This window comes from Emydura macquarii, unplaced genomic scaffold (assembly GCF_026122565.2).
Source record: "Emydura macquarii macquarii isolate MOO-44397 ecotype Brisbane River unplaced genomic scaffold, CSIRO-AGI_Emac_v2 contig_561, whole genome shotgun sequence".
Classification (NCBI taxonomy): Eukaryota; Metazoa; Chordata; order Testudines; family Chelidae; genus Emydura; species Emydura macquarii.
Genome location: NW_027130698.1, coordinates 3,317,998 through 3,336,373, shown reverse-complemented (window position 1 = coordinate 3,336,373; position 18,376 = coordinate 3,317,998). Strand labels below are relative to the sequence as shown.

The 18,376-nt window shown below is 43.2% G+C and overlaps 1 long non-coding RNA gene across 2 annotated transcripts in view; it reads right to left on the bottom strand.

The window, feature by feature from the left end:
• Positions 1–18,376, bottom strand: part of LOC137147721 (uncharacterized) — a 67,113-nt gene that overhangs the window by 12,294 nt on the left and 36,443 nt on the right. Inside the window, exon 1 of one of the 2 annotated variants that reach the window (XR_010918309.1) lies at positions 1,462–1,607. The exons of the other annotated variant lie outside the window; for it this stretch is intronic. This is a non-coding gene — a long non-coding RNA (uncharacterized lncRNA). Of the gene's footprint in view, positions 1–1,461; positions 1,608–18,376 lie in introns of those variants that run through there. 2 annotated transcript variants of the gene reach the window in all.

The window sequence follows — 18,376 nt, the reverse complement described above, 5'->3', positions numbered from 1 at the left end:
TTCCTCAAAGCATTATACCAATGGCCTCGACTCTTTTCTCTCTTCTTAGAACATGGCACTAAATGTAGTGCCAATAGTGGGCATGGCTTTGTGATGTGCCCCCAAGGTCTTAACCTAAATTGTACAACTGATGGGATACAGTATGGAAATGATACGTTACATTTTCAAGCTGATGGTGAGTTTACAGATTGATACGTTTAAGAAAATAGAATTTATATTCTACAACTATTGGCTGGATTAAAAATCTTCACACAGTACATAAATCTTGCTGCCTAGCAAAAACAATTATGGGCACATTATAAATAAGCAGACATGCATACAAACGTGCAAACATACAGTGGGGCAAACTCTTATCATTAGTAACAATGATGAAAAATCTAGGATAACTGTTGATGTCAAAAGATTTACTCTGGATTTACCTTGCTATAACTGAAGTCAGAATCCATTCCAGTAACAACAGCTTTATAAAATGAAACACTACAAAGTAGTAAAAAATCTACATGAATTTACATTAATATAATTTCAACTAAACTAGCTGGTTATGTATTGAACTTATTAGAAGAACACTGCATGCCATGTTGGTGGTTTAAATTTCTTAAATGCAGAAGAATTATCGTGTGCTGTGGTTCATGTAATCTGGGGAGTTTCTCTGTTACTCCAGAAAGAAAAGGGTTTGTGTTAAGGCAAAAGCTAAACTAAACACACATCTGCAGTCAAAGTTTGTTTATACCTTCTGACAGCGTTCAGTCAGTTACGCAGCCATTTCACTAAACAAACAAGTGGAAACCAGGTCAATGTCCAAATACTAGAGTGAAGCTTATTTAAGTTTTATGAAAACTTGTTAAAGGGATAAAGCCTTAAGCAAAACAAATTGCTTCTGTAGCAAATGAAAATACACGTAACTCTCTGGACCTCATTCTTGTCTGGGTGTTACTCAGTTGGCTGCCATTGCCTTCCACCAGGCTGCTTTTGGCTTAGTGCCTGAATATAATACAGTAAATTACAATTGCACTTTCTTGTATTGGCATGTTTGTTGCAGAATCAACAGCATGAATCTTTACATGCATTGTTTTCTGCTCATACATTGTAAGGTGGATGTCATAACCATCTTCCCTCAACATGGTATACACAAGGGGCAGTAGGATCTCCATGCCAGAAGATAGAAACAATCCATTAACCCATTAAGTTTTCAACATAAAGGGGACAGGTGCCTGAGCCACTACAATTTCTGTTCCTCCCTCTGGCCCCAGTCCAGCAAAGGATTTTAACCTAATATTCTCTATGCATTTTACCCTGGGCACTTAGTTATCTATGTTAGGTCCTTATATGGCCCCTAATACTGTTCTGCCTGAGCACCTCACATTTCTGATGTATTTGGCCTCACAGCATCCCTGGGAAGTAGGACTATTATTCCCACTTTACAGGAGCAGAATTGAGCCACAGAGAGACAAAGTCACTTACCCAAGATCACAGAGGGAGTCTGTAGCAGAATTCAACCTAGGTCTACCAAGTCCCAGGCTACCATGTGCATGACTGGACCACTTCATTGCTAGGTGAGTGCTGTCCTTCAAAAAGCTCCCCTTGAAGGGTGAAAAGAACCACTGGAATTGGAGTAAACCCCTTCGGATCCATTGCTCTTGCAGACGCCTGCATTTCCACACATATATCAGGTAGTTGCACATATAAGCAGATAAGCAATCAGTCACCTGCTGTGCACATGAAAATACCCATTTGTTCATACATTTTGCATGGACAACGTGCTGCAACACTCTTTGGAAACATGCTCCTTTGATGTAATAGTTCTTCCTTCCAAACTAGAATGCACAATACAAAACTCTACATTTGATCTTATTAAATATTTTCTATTTAAAAAAAAAATCCAATATACTGCCTTCTTATCTATTTTTTTTACAACAAATGTGTTAGTCTATTTCCTATTCTGAAGCTGACATTGTAATGGCATTGATTCAGTCAGATCCATCTCTCTTCATCTCACTGTTGACCAAGTAATAATATACACAATGCAGCTCTGGTCAACAAGAACTTGTTGAAAATGGAAGGAAAAAATTATTAATTATTATTATTATTATTATTATTATTAAACCCAGAGAAGTAAGAGACTATTAATCCATTCTCTGCCAAAGTAGGATTGTTCCCCAAAGTACGTTCTCAAGTACTTTGTCCACTGTAGATTCAAATGACTCAAGTGATTCACTTGTTTTATCATCAACATCTACATTGACCCAGGTGCTGGTAACTTTGTTGGTGACTATAACATTTAAGCTCAGCCATTTTTTGAATAAATTTTGATTTTCTCTCACTTGTTAATGGCTCTTCTTCTCTTCTTTCTCTCCAATATTTATTTGCTTCTACTTATATTTCTAAATGTTCCCTTTAGCCCCTTTGACTGAATTAAATCTATTGACCTCAATGGGAGTAATGTTAGGCTAATGTTGAGTGCTTTTGAAAATTGCACTCTTAAAATATAAATCATCATCTCACAAAAACTAAAGCAACTTGCTCGTATGGCTATATTCCAATGGGAGTGGACAGGTACATCTACACATTTTACTGCCTTTGGTTCCAGGAAGTTCATGGTATATGAAATCTGAGCTTCAGATAACGCTTGTCTAAGCAAGTTTATGGTCAACTCTTGAAACAAGCAAATGGCTTTTTCATCAACTGTTACAAGAGACTGGCTTTGGCAAAAACCAAAACCAAAAACATGCTGCCCTTCACAAACCATATATGGCAGCCATGGAAAATTCATGCAAGAATTTTACTGGCAATTCAGTACGTGAAGGTATTGTAGTGTATAATTGCACAGCTCAGTTCAGAAGCACTCCGTCTTTACAACTGTTTTCTAATGACTCCATCTTCAATACTGTGTTCATTGTGGGCAACTCAGTGCAGAAAAATCAAACAAATGGAAGGAAAGCTGACAAAAAGCAATGAGCATGACTCCAGGGTGGGAGGGAAAAGATAAAACAGGTAAGTGTGTATTGCTTATCTTAACAATGAGGGTGACATATGTCCCTCTTGCAAGAGGGAGGAATTGTTCAGGGGGCTACAAGAGCATCTAACCAGGAACACAGAATAAAATTAAGAAAAGCAAACTTCAGGGTGAATATCAAGAAAAGCTTCCGATCTGTGAGATCTAGTAGACTGGAGAATGCTGTTTCAAAGGAAGTGGTGGGGCATAAAACTAGACTGGAGAGACCAGAAATCAGTTAGGTGAATGGGACTATTCTCATACTTAAGTGCTTTGTTACAACTTCATCTTTAAAGGCCCAAACCTGAGGTGCTCATTCAGCTTTTATGCAATAAAATTCCCACTGACTTCATTGGGAATTTGCCTGAGAGAGAGTCTTAGGATCAGGTCCTTGTGTTGCAGGTGGGAACTGTCTTTGTTGCTGGATATTGTACAGTGCTTTCTGCCAGTGCTAAACAAATGCTAACAGTAGTTAGTAAATCTAGCCAGTCCTGCATTGATAGAGGGATGAAATAGCTGAAATAACAGGCCTGGCCCACCTCTAATTTCTCTACTTCTATGATTTACACATGAAAAGTGATTTTTTAATAATTAAAATAACTCAAGAATTTGGTTTAAAATATTATTTGTGTCCCTTGCAGAAAAAAAACACAGCAAACAAAAAGACCGTTTTTCAGCAAACAATTACACATGCAATAATGAAAATCTAAGAGGAAGCATTTAAACATTTTCCTTTCTGTTAGGCCAGTTCAGTATCCTACCCTCCATTCAGCCTGTGGGAAATAAATGGAGAAATTAAATGGTCCAGTATAAACAAAAATGACGAAAGAAATAAAAAGAATAAAATCGAGAGGAAGACAGCTTTTCAGTGTGAACTTCCATTTCCGGTGTCGAGACAATTGGTTCACAAGACTAAGACGAGAAAAGCTCCCATTTTAAATTTTTCACGTTTCCTTACATATTTTAATTTTAATTTTAAATATTTACATATTTTAAGCAGACGGTTGCAAATTTGAGAACTCATTTTTAATGATTTGTGTTACAGTAGCACCCGGAGACATCAGCAGAGATCATTGCCCATCATACAAACACACAGTAAACGACAGTCCTGGCCCCAAAAGCTTACGGTCTAAAGCGCTGCTCCAGTACAGACTCAGGCATGTGCTCAACTTTACACACGGCGAGTGATGGCACTACTCATAATGTGTAAAGTTAAGCAGGGGCAGGATTAGGACCAGACAAAGGATGGGAGAAAAGGAGTTTTATTATTCCCAACCGTGCACTTGCTCTTCCCACTTTTGTAATGCAAAGTCATTTAATTTTGTTAAGTACAGTACAGTGTAGTATAGAACTCCATTATCGGACGCACAGATAAATATGAATTGTTGTGGAAGAGTCAGCATGGCTGTTGTAAAGGAAGTCATGCCTCACTGCTATATTAGAATTCTTTCGAGAGAGACAACAAGCATGTGGATCAGGGTGATCCAGTAAAATATGTGTACTTGGATTGTCAGAAAGCCTTTGAAAAGGTCCTTCACCAAAGGCTGTCAAGGAAATTAAGTAGCCATGGAATAAGAAGGATGGATCGCTCATGGATCAGTAACTGGCTGAAAGATAGGAAACAAAGAGTAGGAACAAATGGTCAGTTTTCACAATGGAGAGAGGTGAACAGCCAGAGTTCCCCTTGAATATTGTACCTGGTTCTGGTCACTCCCATCACAAATAGGATAAAGTGGAACTGGAAAAGGGTCAGCAAAGGGCAGCACAGGTGATCAAGGGTACGGATGGCTTCCATACCAAGAGAAACTAAAAAAAAAAGGATGGTTCAGCTTAGAAAAAGAACAAGTTAAGAGGGGATCTGATAGAGGTCTATACAATCATGAATGGTGTGGAAAAAGTGAATAGAGAAGTGCTAATTACCCTTTCACACAATACAAAAACCAGGGGAAACCGGATTAAATGAACAGGCAGCAGGTTTAATACAAACAAGAAGTACTTTTTCACACAACCCACAACTATTCCATGAAACTCATTGCCATGGGACGTTGTGATGGTCAAAGACTGTGGATGAGCTCAAGAAAGATAGGTCCATCAAAGGCTACAATGGCTAAATTAGCCACAATGGTCAGGGACACAACCCCATGCACAGGGAGATCCTAAATCTTTCACTACCAGAAGCTGGGGGTGGAAGACAGGGGTGGAGTACTCCATAACTGTCCTGTTCTGTACACTCTCCTTGAAGCTTTGGTATGGGCCACTGTCAGAGATAAGATACTGGGCAAGATGGACCATTGTCTGCTCAATGTGACAGCTCTAGTGTTCTTATGTTAAAGCACAGAGGTGAGCATTACTTTTGGAAGCATTTCTAGCTAATATTAGGCAACGGTCTAGGGGATACAGTATATTTCTAGGAGCATGGTTCCTAAGCATTCAAAATCATGAGTTAGGCCCCAGAAAATTATGAGATTGGCTTAAAAATCATGAGGTTTTTTTTTAAATAGTTAAATAGGGACTCTTTTTATTTGCCTTCTGGTTTCTGAGCCTCATGGCACACTTGGGTCACACTGTTAGGCTTTACTCCACAAACAGGAGACACTAGAAACTTACGTTTTTAAAATGAAAGCTGAGACTCTCTGTGCCCCCAGACCTGGAGTTTTAAGAAAAACAACAAATACGATGTGACTTGCACTAAAAGCCGGAAACACCATTTTTGGGAGATCATTCACACCTGGAAAACGGGGGCAGTAATATCTGCTTCAAAAGGTGTCATTAGGATTGGCTGGTTAATATTTGTAAAGCCCTTTGAAGATGACATTTGCTAATTATTATTATTAAGCATTGTTTCACAAATAAATTATTTTATTGTGTTATTAAAAAGTGTTTTACAAATAAATGCGCCTTTTAGAAAAGCAGCATTAGAAACACAAGGCTGACTCCTGGATTACAGAATGGTAAAGGAAAGTTTTTTAAATACAGCCATAAATCATTCTGAATGAAAGTGACTCTGCCGGCAGCAAGCTGAGATCCAGAACTCTGGAAGTGATCACATGTGGACCATGTTCTCTTCCTGTCATGTCTTCCTCTGTCAGTCTCTCCTTGCTTCCTTTTCTGTGTGAAATTATATGCAATCACCCTATAAACAGAGTTTACCCTAAGCCTGTAGGGCTACATAATGGCTCCACACCTGGACATATAGAGCTTGGATGTCCTGCCTTAATTTCAGGAGAGGGTATATGGCAAGCATGTATGTATGCAAAAAGTGCAGATAGCCTCACAAGTGAGGAACGGATTTGGCCTAAACATGCAGAAAGAATATTTTAAGCCCTCAGGACAGGTGCTCAACTAGTGAAAATTGTCACAGCCCCATTGACTTTAATGGAGCTACAACAGTTTGCATAAGTTGAGGATCTGGCCCCTTGTCTTTGGTGGGTGGAGGATCGGGTCCATCTTACACACAGTATGACTGACTGGAATTCTTTGATTCATTTCTCTTTCAGATTCAAAATGATGGGGACAGTGCGTTTGTAAATGAGAAAACTTAAGAAAAGCAACCACTGATTCGCTGATTAGTGTCCTCGATCTACGAATGATTTCAAATAGAACTATGAGAAAACTTGGCTTTGTTTTATAGCATGATCTGGCAGGGAATGGGTTCTTTTGGTCTCCCTCTGAGTCTTGGATTGCTCTTGTGAGATTGTCACAACTAATCATGAACTATGTCATCAGAAGCTTATTTATCTCATTTCTGCACCATTATTTCCTCCTAGGCTCCTTAAAAATTGGATCCAGCCATTGGCAATACTCATTACTTAGACTAAACGTGGCCTGGGGTTTGCAGAGCAAAATATTGGCGAAATATATTGTGCACACACTATGCATGTGCACCTATACACAAAGAGAGGTAATGAGAAATTAAAATGTGCATATACATACAGATAAATCTACACACATATAGAGAGATAATATGCTTATTTGGTAACGCCGTTCACTTGTGCCTACCTGAACACGCTTGCTCCTTACGCTTGATGTTGCAATGGCACTACTCTCCAGAGAGCTGTGACCTCCCATGGGGTTGCAATTCTTCTCTCCCTTTGATTTCAGATTCCCTTGCTTCCCCTCTCACTAACAGCAGAGGAGAGAGCACGGGCAGCTTACCTCTGACATAGCCCCATGCCCGCCAGTGGGAGAGAAGAAAGAGCAAAGGAGGAGAGAGAGGGGAATGATGGGTGTAGCAATGGCATGGCACTTGAGAACCAGTCTGTCTATGTGCACATGGGTTCAATGCTAGCTGAAGCTGCATCACTTCTGTAACTAGATCTCTTAATAAACAGCCAGTTCACTTTTAGAAACATGGAGTCCCCTCTGTGATTACCCACCATGCAGAACATGAAAGAGAGTGGCAGTGACCAGTCTAGTGAGATCCCCAGCAGGGAAGACAGTGTGAGTAAGGGGAAACAAAGCAGCATCTAGAAACAGAGCAAACGGGGAAGGACTCAGCTCACTGGGAATGCTGGATTTCCAGACATATAAATCCTGTGCTAGCATGGAAGGAAGAATTACATCTGTGTACAGAGCTGACCATGGGGACACAGATGAGAAAATGAAGGCAAAGTTTTTTGCTGTCTAATTGGGGAAGGAGGAAGAGAAGTGGGCATGACACTTCAAGCCTCAAAAAGCGTACAGCAGAAAGCCCTGGTCCTGCAAAGCCTTATGCATGTGCTTTGGCAGAAGCCCCAGGGGCTTGGGGTGGTCATATTGTGGCCTGCACTTCCCCAGTCCCATCACTTCTCTGGACCAGCAGCCCCTGCACCCACACCTCTGATTCAAACCACTGGTCTGGCTCTACTTTTTAACTGTCATAGAAATGGAAATTCTGAGTTTATTGTTGATGTAACTGAGGAACTAAAACCTTGGAGCTGCTTTACCCAAGTGCTGTCAACAATGAGGTGGCCTTTTTATCCTCCCTTTATGAAGAATTAACTCAGCTGGTGAGTCAGATTGCTCTGAAGCCTTTTGTTCCACATCTCATACGCGTGGTGGAAGGGGAAGAGGTCAGGGAAGATTATAGGATTTCTTTTACTTTCTCTGTTCAAGTACTGCTCAACTGACAAGTTATGGATTCTGGCCACAGCTTCCAATCCTTTCCCCTCCATCCAGGCACCCCCATACCACCCCCATTTGATGTCAGGTGAATTCAGTGCCTGATTGATAAGCCTGGAGATTAATGTCCTCTGTCCACAGAACAGGTACAACATGGTCAGCTTTACAGCAATCTTGGTGTCATTTCTGCTGATGTTTCTGGTGATGTGAACACCTGTTGTCTCCCCTGGCAGAAGATAACTGAAGAGATAATGTAGAGGAATGCTTGGTTCTTCTGTAGGTGCACAAGCGAAAGAAAGGATGCAGGGAACTTTTGACCCCACCCCTTGTGGACTGGGTACAATGATAGTCCTTGCACTTTCAAGAGTTCAGTACTCACCTCTCTCTGCAAGAGGCATTTGGATGTATTCTAACTCTGCAGCAGAACTTGGCTTGAAACCTTCTCTCCTCCCTCCACCTCCAGCAGAGATTATCCAAGTCAGTGAAACATTCCAAAGCTTTAATGAACTCCTGTCTTGCAAGATGAGTACAAGAGCATGGACGGGATGAATTACTGGCACAACACGAGGCCTTATTTTGGCTTTGCCTGGGGGTACCTGCTTTGGCCTGGTGTGAAGTCATAGTCCTGAAAACAGCAGTATTATGAGTTTCAAGAGTATATGTGTTTGGAACTATCAAAGTGAAGTAGATGCTGCCATAGCCCATTGCAGTCAGAAAAATGAAAATCATTGTTAGGGCTGAATGCTGTGCCTCTGGCCGTCTCGCCTGCATTTTAAAGCATTCATATTAAACATCATTATCTAAAATATAAATAAATGGGCCTGATCCTGCAGCAAGAGTTTATCCTGAATAAGGGGTGGGGCCTATATGTGTAAATATATCAATGAGTCCTAGCTAAAAGAGATATGCATCAAATATCGTTCATTTAATGAACAATCTTTGTAAACATCTAATCCTGGGTAAGTATTTTAATTAATATTCCCTCATCTTTTGGTAGCTTAGAGTGCACCACATTCCTTCAGGTTCTTGAAAACCTCCGCCATTGTCTTTGTATATGCAATATCCATAGTACTCTTTATATTCTGTTTATTTAGATTGTCAGCTCTTTGGTGGCAGGAACAGTCTTTTTGTTCTATGTTTGTACAGCACCAAACACAATGAGGTCCTGGACAGTGACAGGGGCATCTACGGCAATACAAACACTGAATAGTGATGATGATATGACTCTGCATGCACTCTGTGATCTTTGCTAAGACTATATTTTCCACCATGCACCCCGTCCCATGATTGTTCCTCCCACCTCCAAAAGCCCCTACCGACTGTGACAGGGGGCTGAGCAAGGACTGCTGAGTCAGCCCCCTGTCACGCCAGCTCCCATTTAGGGAGGTAAATTGGAGCTGCCTGGAGAAAACCAGCACCTAGTTAGACAATTAGAGGCAGCTGGCAGCCCAATTAGCCTGGGGCTGTATAAAGGGCTGAAAGGAAGGAAGCAGAGAGGAGGGAACGGTGGCTCTGTCCTCCCGGGTCTAGATGCTACAAGGGCAAGCTGTATATGAGAAAAGGCGGTGGGAGCACAATTTACAAATGAACTTTCACCAGTGGTTACAGAATCAAGGGTCTCTGACTGGCTTTTTGAGAGAAAGAAGCAGGGCAGGCTCGCTGGTGGCCTGCTACACTAACCTTAAAGCAGACAACGTCTGGCAAGCTGAAGACAGCAGCAGAAATGGAGATTTGTGCAATATTTCATGGAAAAGCAGTAAATTATTGGACCACTTACACATCTGCACAGTCACAAGCCATGTGGGGCCCATACATTCTGTACATCCTATTGTGCTGGAGTATGTATATTTATTATTTAAAGTAGAGTAGGCTCCATTTAAAAAATAAGCATTTATCACTACAGCATCTATGGCAATCACCACAGTGTTTTCTGACACGTACAGTAGGAGACACTGCAGTTACTGCAGCACAATAAACACTGAGGGGGAATTAATCAGTGCCATATAGCTAGGAGTTGTTAATGTTGCGTTCTCTAGGTGTTTTGGTATTGAGGAGTTACGGTCAAGACACTGCAGCAGAGGGATAATCTAGAATTAGGAAAAGGAAAAAAGATCCAGAGAATTACAGATCTGCAGCCCGACTGCTTTTTCAGCATATGTTGATAAGGAGCAAGCTTAGAAAACAGTTAAATAGGCTCTCCTTCCACCTCTCGCAGGTGTGTGTGTAAAGTGGGTTCTAATGGGGCTTGTATGTGAATATGGAAGGAGAAAACAGAGAGGTATAATTTAGTAAGCAGTCAAAATTCATTACATAAAGGCAGATAAAGTTTAGAAAGCAAAGGGACCCATTCGTGTCAATAAACTGTGTGAGATGGTGTCACGTTTTGAAGGTCAACCCAGATCAGTGAGAGAGTGTCACCCCTTGTCCTGTAACCCTGAGTGCCTTAAAATACTCTTCTGCTGTAGTCCCCCATCTGGACATTCCCAGCCAGCATGCAAGAACGCACTGAGTGTCTGTGTGTTGACAAGCCCTAGTTCAGCAACTCCAACCCCAGCAGCCTACTTGTTACACCACAGCCACACTCTGGGCTCCACCAGTCTTGGTTACTACTAGCCAATGTTTCCCCAAAACCATTTGCCCTGAAATGTCCAACCCTCTCCTGGAACAATCAGAGAAGCAATAAGGTCCCTTGCTCCTTTAAAGAGACAAAAGCACAGCAGGTGGGTGCTTTAACTGGAGTTAATAATTACTTCAAGTCAAACATAGCACTGGGTTGATTTAGAATAAAAGTAAAACAAGTTTATTTAATCAAAAAGAATTGCTTTAAGTGAGTTCAGATATAAGGAATAAAGCCAGAAATAGTTGCAAACAAATAAAAGTAAAAAAAAAAAACAAAAACCCTTTCTAGTGACTAAGATTTAACAAAACAATGGTCTTTCTTGGTTCAAGGTAAGCATCTTATCATATCTCATTCCAGCAAGATAGCTGACCAGCCCGTGGGGCAGGATCTCCCACAAACTCCAAAGTGCTCAGTGAAAAAAGATCACACATGGTTCATTGTCCTCCTCTTTTATAGTCCAGTGAACTTTTGACATGTATTCTTCTTAAAGTCCAGGAAAGGTGCCATGGAGACTGATGGAGAAAGTTCCAGGCTGGTTTCTTACCTGCTGATACTTTCTACAATCCAAATAAATCTGTTTCTGAAGCCTCCAATAGGCCAATAAATGTCTGCTTGACTGTGGTTGCCAATTGTCTCTGATTACACCTGAATGGAAGCATCAGCTTTTCCTTTGTCTGGAAAAAAAACTGTTTACTCACTCTCCAGATTTGTCTGGTTAAATACATTTTAGTCCCATATTTTCTTCACATTTTTACAATTCTGAACGTGTTTACTGTACATAGAACAGCACATAGTGTTCAAGGTGTGGGCATATCATGAATTTATATAGCGGCATTGTAATATTTTCTGTTTTATTATCTATCCCTTTCCTAAGGGCTCCTAACATTCTCTTAGCCTTTTTGGCTGCCGCTGCACATTCAGCAGATGTTTCCAGAGAACAATCCACAATGACTCCAAGATCTCTTTCTTGAGTGGTAACAGCTAATTTAGATCCCATCATTTTGTATGTATGGTTGGGATTATGTTTTCCACTGATCTTACTCTGCATTCATCAACATTGAATTTCATCTGCCATTTTGTTGCCCAGTCATCCAGTTTAGCGAGATCTCTTTGTAACTCTTCGCAGTCTGCTTTGGACTTAACTATCTTGAGTAATTTTGTAACGTCTGCAAATTTTGCCACCTCAGGGGCGCCATTTCAGATTTTGGTTGATTTTGGCGGGGGAGACTACTTTAACTGTGATTTACAGGGCTGCCTAGGCACCTGAAAACTCTAGATTTTTTGCAGATAACAATTTAGAAATTAGCTGACAGGAGCTCTGTACCTAATTCTGATATAAAGAAAGAAAAAAATTTATACAAACATCAATTAAAGCCATATTTTCAGTTTATATATAAATTTAGAACAATGAGACAAAACAGCAAGATATTCCCAGTCCCAAATCTTGAGGTGGAGTCAGAACTGTTCGGCTGTGTCCTGCCATTGCACCATCAAGACCCTCGTTCAGCTCAGTTGGTGGTGGGGAGAAGCCTGTGCTTTGGGAATGGGAGAGTCCATTTCCATCCCCATAGCCTGGATAAAGTCCCATATGAGAAGTGGGTGCCACAGTCACTGAGGTTGCTCTCAGAGGAGAATTCTGGATTTGGAAATGACACATCCCAAGAGTCCATCTCAGACAAGCCCAAGCAGAGACTGTGGAAGTTACAGGGTGGAAGCACTTGAGGCACAGAGATTTCTTACACTGATGTCAGAACAAAGATCTGAACAGCTGGTTCAGAAGGCAAGCTTTGTCTATCTAGGCAAGTGTATAACGAACAGGCTGGTGTGTATGTGCACCATGTACCGCTCATGGCTCCCCTGGCTGTTATGGGCCCTACTTTTCTAACAGACAGCAGAGATTCTCCGTTAGATCAGACATCAGGGCCCTGTGCTTTGGTGCAGGCGACCACGGGTTCTGCCCCAGCCGCAGCTGCGAAGCTCTCCAAGGCTGTTGTGTGCAGCAGTACAGTGGCACAGGGCAGTTCCAGCTGGCTGAGGATCTGTCACAACAGAGCAGTACCTCCCTGAGCTACTTCTGCGCCATCCCAGGGCCCAGTGAGCTGTTCAATGCTGTGGAAAGGTCATTACAGAATAGAACAGGCTCAAATAAAAGCTGGCCACTGTCATTTGAAATCCACGTGTGAGTGACAGAGGCCATCAACAGCAGCTGTGAAAAACTGGAGTCTCCAGACCCGTCAGCTGGAATTCCTGCCTGGGACCCCCCGGTTCCGTGGAGTCAGCACACAGCGGGTGCTCACTGCCATGTGGGGCGCTAGGAGGCCTTTCCTCCTTGCCGCCGCCATGCAGTTGTGTCATGGTCAAAGGTTTGTCAACAGCCAAGCGGCAGCGGTCAGCGCTGTGCGCAGCAAAGGCCCCAGGACGGCACCGCCCCAGTCAGTGGCCTGAGCAGTGGTCTGGGAGTGTCAATGCCACATTCAGCTAAGAGCCATGGCTGTGCAGCTCAGCATGCTGGCTCGTCCAAAAAGATACCCTGGCCAGGGATGAGTTTGTTTAAATTGCACACACCCTCTAGTGGGTACAACTGGTGATTAGCAACTTTAACAAGAGCCGTAACTCCACGGGCCCTCTCTGCTCCAGTGCTGGGAAGGGCCAGGCCCCAGGCTGGCGACGTTGCTCTGCCAGGGCTCAGCCCTGCACACAGGTTAGGGAGCATGAGCCGAGCCAGTGGCGCACGCCAAACTGCAGGTTTAGGGAAGTCAACAGCTCCATCCTGAGCTCACCACCCACACAGTCCTTATGGCACAGATCTGTACAGCACCTAGTGCATTTCGTGTATGCTCCATCGCATGGCCCCACTGGCGTACCCCTTATCCTCCTAGTGCCTATGCTGACGCTCATGTATCCTCTTCTCCCCTAACCCCTCCTGTGCCCCCTTCATCCAACCCCGGCACTCCTTCATAGCCCTAGCCCTCTGCACCCTCTCCCCACCTCTCCCACCCCTCAGGCACTCAGTGCAGCCAATCGCCTACCTCTACCAGCTGCACGTAGCTCATTGGGAACCAACGGCAGAGCTCATCCACCTTTTGCCCTTCTCACCAGTCACCATCCAGCACCGGCAGCACTGTGATCAGCTCCCCTGCCATGAAGCGCAGCCCCTGTCAGAGCTGCATCCCAGAGAAGGGGTACAGGGTCTGGTAGCATGAGCCTGACACACTGCACCATGATGCCGGTCTGCAGGGGCGCCATTTAGAGAGGGTTGTGGGGTACCCCTACCAAATTCTGAAATGGCGCCCGTGCTCCACTATGGTATGCAGATCCCCACCCCTACCCTCCCTACAGATGCCCCTGCTCACTGTTTATCCCTTTCCCCAGATAATTTATGAATGCACTGAACAGCACTGGTCCTAGTAAATTGCTGCATGCATTAATCTCACTTCTAATAGCTGTAATCCATGTTATAAGGTAATATTTAAGTGTTTGCTCTATAACGGTAAATCACCAGACAGGAGAGAAGCATTAACAAGAGTGACATACTAGTCCGCCATAGAAGGTGTTATCTCCAGGCCAACAAATGGAGGCTCATCAACACCAGATGAACCTTTGTGGAACATTAGAGGACAATAGACTTTATTGTTGATTGCTTCTCCCCTTTTCCCCCCATGAAGAGGAGATGTGCAACTAACTTCTTCACAACAACTGAACTTGCAGCTTGAAGGACAAGGGGAGAAGGAATAAAACCACTAACAAGGAAAAACTGTATCTTTTACACTGCTTGGACTCTGAGGGGCAAGCATTACTAAGCATAAGCAAAAGATCCCCAGTGCTTGGCCTGGGTTAACCCTAGAGGACATATATAGCTTGCTTATTATAGAAGCTTCTATTACCTTTCAAAACTTAAGACTGTAACTCATTTGTGTGTCTATGTTTACCTGATTTAACTTAGTTAATAATTCTTATTTCTTTTTCCTAGTTAATAAATCCTTAGATAGTTTATTATAGGATTGGCTTGTCATTGCCGTGAGATCTAAGGTGCAGCTAAACTGGGGTAACTGACTGATCCTTTGGGACTGGGAGTAACCTGAATATAGTTGTAATTTTTATTGTAAGGGACCATATATCACAAAGGCAATCTTGCCTAGGTGACAAGATAGATCGGAGTACCCAAGGGGATTGTCTGTGACTCCATGTTAAGGCTGCTATAGTGCTTAAAGAGTTCACACTTAATACTTGGTCGGTGAACCAATAGAAGTCACAGCCAGTTTGGGGTTTGTGCCCTGTTTCTCAACAGTCTGCCCTGAGCTTGGTATTCATGCCCTTGAGCCACTGCAGTACATCTGACACCGCTCACTTGTACAACCTCAATGGGGATATAATTATATTGCAGGCTCGAGAGAGGAACAGTTCTTCCCAAAATTATCTCCAAATGTGCCTGTCAATGCATCTATAATGTACCCACTGCTATATAGTACTTAGGCAGTACAGGATAGTTTTAAAAATGTATTTAGGTACCAATCTCCCACTGAAATCTATCCATTTGAAATACCTTTCCCAATTTGGCACTAAGATCCTGGAATAACCAGGGAGATGACCAGCCAGACTCAGTAATGAAAATGAAAACCTGTGTTCAGGATTTCTCAGAACCTAATCTCAAGCTTCTAACCTAGTGTAATTTGTTGCCTATGAAAATTTGATTCCCGTATCCACAGGTCACAGAGATCTTGGGGAAGAGGGGAAGTGTCTTAATAATAAAAAAGATGAGGATGAGGATCTTAAAATGTCTTTCACTACATCAGTGTATTGTTGTTGTCCTCCAGGCCCAGCTCTTTGAGGGGTCATTAAGCTCTTTAAACAAGAAAACCAAGTGTTTTAAAAGGGGATGTTAGCTACTTCTGACTGGTTGCTGTTGGTGATTTCTTGTTCATCTGGTTCTATAAGGCCAGGAGGTGAAATTACTGTTTAACATACAGAGTATTTACTACAGACTAGATGCAGGGTGGGATAGTTGATCATCACATTGTCTGTGCTAACAATACCTTATCAATTATTTTGCTGCCACTGTTTGGGACAGTAGTTCTGTGACAGGGCAATGATTCTCAGCAGCTGGCAGACCAAACAAACCAACACTATGAGAGGTGCAGAGGCTGGAGGGAAAACGTCAGTCACTATGATAAAATAGCTGCTTATCATTCTATTAAGCACATGTGACATGGAGTATGGCAGGCATCACATAAGCTGACTGTCCTTAGCAGTGACATGACCTCGAATGAGTGGTGTGTGCTCCTCACACCCACCTGGATGAGATCTTTCCCCAGGCACTGAACTGCACGTGTTTGGCTGTCCTGAGAAATAAACTGAAATGCTCTGAGTTTGGCAAAGCCGATGATTTGCCAGTAAGAGGTGTCACAGAGAGATGCAATTATCTACATACAAAGCAGCATATAAGGTGAAATTCACCCCTCCCTCCCCCCCACGCACACACAAAGCCCAAATAATGAGGTTATGTGCTGGGTGCCAAGGGAGAGTCATGTGGGATGAAATTTCATATCCTCGCCCTGGGAGCAGGCTGTGGGGCTGCAATGCAGCCATTCTAGTGCACAGGCTAAAATGGCAGCCACTACTACAGCACCACCCCATGTGGCAAGAGACCTGGGTTCGGCCACTGGTTCTACATAGTGTGATCCTCCCCCAGCTTGCTCCTAGCTCTCCCTGCAGGTTTGGACTGAATCCCATAACTTCATTGGGCTTTGGATCAGGCTCAAAGTGCAACAAGCATATTTGTGGAGGCTTGTAGAGCTACCCTCCTCTTAGCCCCTGCTGGACCCTGTCTTTGCGCTGATCCCCACTGAACATCTTGTCAGTGTTGGCAGTTCATCTCTTTATTACTTCTGCAGCCTAGCAAGCTGTGTGGCATGTCCCATGCTCTTCCCTTGTTTCCTGGTAAGTGTAATCCATCTGCCGTCTATTCTGTTCAGGACATGGCAAAGTGATTGCTAACTGGAAGTTCAGTTTTGAAGAATATTTTCCAGCTGGGTTTATTCTTCCCCCTTTGGTGTCCTTTCTTTCCCTGTGATGCCAAGCAGAGCTCAACAGAGAGCGGAAGTTCTGCAAAGGATTTTGAAATCTGTCTTTCTTCCAGATCCAATCAAAAACTGAAATATTTCTACCTCTCCAAAGAAAAATGACAGGTTTTTTTTCCCCATTTCAGGTTGACCGAAATGTGTAGTTGGAACAAAATTGAAACGTTTCATTGATATTTTGGCCTTTTTTAGTTTGTATTTCAAAATGGAAAATCAGAATGTTTCATTGAGAAAATGTGGAAATGGGATGTTTCAACAGGGCCCAAACTGATTCTTCCCTCCCCCCTCCAGTTTTCTTCTGAAATGAAAATTCTGGCAAAAATCAACCCAATTTTGTCAATCAGTTAGATTTTGGGAGAACTACACACTCCAACAGAATATGGTTCCATCTAAATTTTGCCAGCTAGCTCTAATGCCAAGCACTTTTTTATTACATTTTTTAAAAAAGCCTGTTATCTGGGCACTCACCCCTGGAGTCCCCCCTGGTGGCCCATCCAGAAATGCAATTGTGTCCCTGTCTCAGTTTCCCCTAATGGGCTTTCAGTTAGTTCAGTGACACTTTTAGGTGGTGAACAGTGCCCCTTTGCGCAGTGCAATTTATTTAACCAAAGGCACAAACATGGTACATGGAGGGGCAGGGGGGAAGAGCCAGTTAATCTTAGTCTGTCTGCCCCACTTGAGTCCAGTCTCCTCCATCCAGGCTCCTTACCAGTAAGGCCCTCTCAACCCAGGACTCCCCTCTGGAGTCGAGTCTCTTGCCATCACGTGGGAAATGTTCCGTCTCTGGACTCAGGGTCCCCGCAGAGGTCAAACCACTGCAGCTTTTCTGCGAAGCAGCATGTAGTTCCTCTGAGATCTGGACCGCCCGCTTTCACTGGGACCGTCTCTCTCCTTTTGGAACCTCTTTCCTCTAGAAGCCCTTTCCTAGGTTCCCTTTCCTGAAGAGCTCCCCTGAGAAGTCCATCCTCACAGGAGCTTCCTCTCTGACTGAGCCATCATAACCCTTTATTAGGCCCAGGTGTTCCTTAACTAATTAACTGCTGCCCAGCCACCTAGGTAATTAACTGCTCACAGGTGGATCTGGGTTGGCTCATTTTTTGCAGAGTCTGTTATCAGTAGGCGAGGTGCATGACCCCCCTCCGAAGGCCAGTTTTGTCCATGCAGCTCTATGCCATACAGCTATGCCCATTTTACAGATGAGGAAATAGAAGAACAGAAAAGACAACCGGCCTGCCTTCCTGATGCAGGATTGGGCATTGATCAAGAGTTTGATGTTGTCTAGTACCGAACACCACAAATTCCCACTGGCTTTAGCTCAGGGTGCTCAGCAATCTGCAGGACTGAGCCCTAAAGTTCAGCAGAAGAAGTCTGTGGTACAAGCACAAATGGAATCCAGGTCTCCCAGTTCAAACTGCTATGCCTCAAGCACCAGCCCATCGGTCCCGCCAAGGAGCCAGCAAACTGTGAAGTGGCAACAGACTAACGATAGCAACACGCACTGCAGAGTAACATTAACATTAACATAACAGGGAATCTTTAAACATGAGCCAGTAGAATGGGGAGCCCGTGATACAGGAAAGAGTAACC